Raw genomic sequence first — 4317 nt, forward strand, 5'->3', positions numbered from 1 at the left:
CCGAATAGCGGGAGTGACGTACCTACGTTCTGACCGCTCTGCGCAGCTAATCCGCCGATCTCTATCGTGATTTGTCCTCCAGGCAGTAGCGCGCATGCGTGCCGGAAAGCGGAAGTGACGTACCTACGTTCTGACCGCTCTGCGCCGCTAATCCGCCGATCTCTCTGGCGATTAGTCCTCCGGGCAGCACAGCGCATTCGCGCCGGAAAGCGGAAGTGGCGTCTCTGCGTTCTGACCGCTCTGCGCAGCTAATCCGCCTATCTTTATTGTGATTAGTCCTCCGGGCAGTAGCGCGCATGCGTGCCGGAAAGCGGAAGTGGCGTCTCTGTGTTCTGACCGCTCTGCGCAGCTAATCCGCCAATCTCTATCGTGATTAGTCCTCCGGGCAGTAGCGAGCATGCGCGCCGGAAAGCGGAAGTGGCGTCTCTGCGTTCTGACCGCTCTGCGCAGCTAATCCGCCGATCTTTATTGTGATTAGTTCTCCAGGCAGTAGCGCGCATGCGTCCGTAAGTGTACAACTATCACCCGTCCCTACGACCCAGTAAAGGGTGAGCGAGCATTCAATTCGTGGACTGCTGGCTCAGCGATGTTCTCCCTCTTCCAATCCAGGATGGCCTTTGTCTATTTCCACAGTTTTACGCCTGTGTCCGAACCGGATGTTGACTGTCCCTGTGCGTGTTGCGGCACCCGATTTGCTCGTCGTTGTACGTGACCATCAGGTGCCTGCCCCAACACTGCGCACGCGCACTAGCTCAGTGGTGCTCACTGCTGCTGCCCATTGAAGTGAATTTGGTACTGTATGTGCTGCTCAGATCCTGCAGACAGCACAGCGCATGTGCGCAGAAATGCGGAAGTGGCGTATCGGAGTTCAGACCACTCTGCGCAGTGAACATGCCAATCTTTATCGTGATTAGTTCTCCAGGCAGCAGTGCGTATGTACTCAAGGACGTACAGAAGACATGGATTTCTCTGAATTCCTTGCAGTGGAGGCAAACAGAGCAGCCACGGACCGTCAGCTCTGAGCAATGCTCCCCCATCTACTCTGCAATATCTCTTGTCTATTTTTGTGTTTTTATGCCTGAGCCCGCGCAGAGCACTAGCCGTTTTGTCTTGAGAATGCTCATGCGCACGCTGTGGCGTTTGATTGGCTAATCGCAGCATGGGATTGACAAGTGCCTGCCCCAACGCTGCGCATGTGCACTACCACTGTGACACTCGCTGCTGCCGCCTATTGAAGAGAATTCACTACTGCAGGCGCTGCTCTGCACACGCGGATGGCTTTGTTTTCTGTAGCTGCTCGAGAGCAGCGCTTGCATCTATCTTTCCCTGCTGCCAGTTCACAGCCCTGGGAATGGACTGGTTTGGCTCACAGCTGCCCCTGCATGCCTCATGGCATCCAATTTGCTCACTGCTGCAATGGACTGACAGGCATCCCCCTGCCATTTAATAAGTGCTCTTTGCTGCGGGGGATCTGGAGCTGCTCAGAGATTCTTGTGGCATGGTACTGATGTGGAGCCATCCCTGGGACCAGTGCGGAGTGGCCCCAGCACTGCAACTTCCCAGGTCCAGCTTGGAGCGTCTCTGTGGTCACCCCAAGTGGCACATTGCCCAGCTTCCTAGGAGCTGCTTTTCCACCATCTCCGGGTACCTTGCCACGTGCTGCATGTAAGCAGCCACGCCCACAGGGCGCAGCCATGTTGCTCTGCGTGTGCCTGCCTCAGAGACGCTGCCCTGCACGTGTGGATAATGCCTGCAGCACTGCCCTGCGACCAACGGAGGGCACCAGAGAGCTGCAGCGCTGCCGAGAAGGGGAAGAACCGCTCCGTGGCTCTGCAGGGGAACAGAATAAATCTTGAAACAGAGCAGGAAGCAGCAGGAAACCGCATCGTGCTAGACTGAACGGGGAAAAAACCCCACCTGATCACCTGCCGATTCTTGCCTGGATGTTGCTCAGCAATGGAAAGACGCCAGTCCAGGCAGGTCCTGGAACTCAACTTCAGTGACTTCCCCCTCCCCAGGTAAGAGGCGGATGATATCAATAAGGAGAACAAAAAATGAACATCCCCACCCTTAACTGCACCCCCAGCCCCACAACTGCCCCCACACTCCTGAACACACCAAACCCCATCCCCATACCCCCCAGCTTCCCCCAGTTCCCCATCTCATCCCCAAGCCCCCCCCAGCTGCTCCCATCCCCCCACAGGAGGCACACTCCGAGCTGGTGCCACGTGATCCTGCTGCCACAGTGGAAGCTGAACCCTGAGACAGACCCCAGGGCACCATGCTGCAGACCAGCTGCTTCTACTGCACCCTCATCCACACACCACCTCAGCAGGTACAGTCCTGAATCTGCCCTGGAAATGGGTGCTGCCCCCTCCCCTTTGCCCCAATCTCTTCTTTCACCATGGCGCTGTGCCGGGGGTCCTCCCGCAAATGCTGGTCCCTAGACAAGGCACAAGAATGCCTTTGCTTCATCTCAAATTACAACAGCACTGAAACGCCCCGTTTTGGCCCTATATATTTGCCCCAGTTTCTCTGTGTCTGGCTTCAAAACACCAGCCTCAAAGGCTATTTCACCCCAAACACCAGGCCCAATCCCCTCACAATTTCATTCCGAACTCCAGTCTCAAACCCTCACTACTTCAACCCCAAACTCTAGACCAACAATGAGGTTGGGGTGGGAAGCACAGTCTACACCTGGAACAGAATTCGGGACGAAAGAGAGGGCGAGGGTGGAAAGAGGTGCAGTGGGGGCTCAGTAGGTCTGTGGGAGAAGGTGCTGTGGGGGAATCATTGGGGGCTCAGTGGGGGGGCAGTGGGACATGGAGGACAGTGAGGGGCTGCACTTTGTAGTGCTGTGGGTTGGTCCTGAGGTGAAGTTGAGGTACGGGGTGGAGTCCTCCTGCCTGCTGGGGGGGTGGTGGTGGTGGGTGAGGGCTCCGTGTAGGGCATGGGGGGACATAGGGAGCACAGGGGAGTCCAGAGGTTTTCCCCCACCTCACCAGGTGGCTACCCTCTCCATGCTGTAGTGCACAGGGACCTTCAATTTCACCATGTTGTCACCCAGCACCTCTGGCGTGCCAGTGGGGCTGTGGGGACAGCCACAATGGCCTTGGCCTTGCCCTCGCCCAGGCCTTAACCTCGCCCGTAACCTTAATCCCATAACTAGCATAAGTTATAACCCTAATGGTCCTAAAAATCATTGTTATATCACTATCCTGAAAATCCACTAAAACTAATCCAGACAAGTCACTGTAGAAGTAACATTAACAGTAACCTCAGTCCTAAGATAATGCCAACTGTAACTGTAATTGCCCTATTTATTAATGTGTAAACCCTATTTAAAAACGTAGCCAAACATAATGGTAATAGGCCAAGTGTTTACTAATGCTGACTACACTGGCCACTCTAACCACAGTAGATGACAACTTGGAGGGCAACTCATAGCATGCACTGAGACCCTGCACTTCCAGACCCTACACATATTCTGTGGCACTGCTGCCCCCTCCCCTCTCTCTCTTGTTTCTCTGGCACCATTTCCAAGCTAGTTCTGCAGCTGTGGGACTCGATGGCTCAAAGAAGGTCAGCCCTCGGATGGCTTCATGCTGGGACTGGCACAGGGTCGCACTGTTATGGGTGCGGTAGAGCCCATGGATCGTACCAGCAGCTGCACTGGTGAGTTTTTCAGCGCTGCTGAGTACGCAGACTTCCCCGCCTGCCCTGACCATGCCCCAATCTCCAAACTCCTTTCCGTCATCGTGTCTCACAGCCCCAGGCGTCTCGCTGCGGTGTTGCTGGTAAGAGGAATGTGCACAGGGTGCAGCCCCTCATGTGCGGGGCAGAGCCTTCATTTTTGTATTGTGCTCAACAGGTGGCAGCGGAGAACTGCGGTGCTCCTGGGTGGTGCAAGAGCTGCACGGAGATCTGTGGCTCTTCATGAAGTCAGCAAGAAACAGAAAGCTGCATTTCCTGGAATGCCCTGGGACTCTGCTTTCCTGACTGGCTGCTGGTTGTCATAATGGATAAGGGCAACGTACACCTACCAGTGTTTACCTGTGACTCAGTGTGGCTCAACATAGTGCTCCCAGAGCTTGTTATGGTGCTTTAGGGTACCCTGAAGGCTGCCTGTGCTTTTCCTCCTGAGTTCTCTTTGGCTCTGTCCTTTGCCTGAGGTGTTCCCCTTGTTCTTGCCTTTGCCTTGGTTTTTCTCTTCCTGTTTTCTTTGCCTTGGCCTTTGAGTTCCCTGCTGTGTTCTCCTGGCCTTTGCCCTTGCCCTCGCCTGGGCCTTTCTTGCGGCATTCTCCTTGCCCTCGCCTG

General features: G+C 55.3%; 1 long non-coding RNA gene across 4 annotated transcripts; it reads left to right on the forward strand.

Moving 5' to 3' along the window:
- On the forward strand, positions 7-4307 carry LOC110387193. 4 transcript variants are annotated; one of them, XR_002432431.1, is made up of 5 exons: positions 7-2018; positions 2204-2335; positions 3549-3675; positions 3770-3797; positions 3872-4307. It is a non-coding gene; the product is annotated as an uncharacterized LOC110387193 (long non-coding RNA). The 4 variants fall into 4 exon arrangements; XR_002432432.1 differs by having other exon boundaries at positions 3545-3797; XR_002432430.1 differs by having other exon boundaries at positions 3549-3797.

This window comes from Numida meleagris, chromosome 21 (genome assembly GCF_002078875.1).
Source record: "Numida meleagris isolate 19003 breed g44 Domestic line chromosome 21, NumMel1.0, whole genome shotgun sequence".
Taxonomy (NCBI): domain Eukaryota; kingdom Metazoa; phylum Chordata; class Aves; order Galliformes; family Numididae; genus Numida; species Numida meleagris.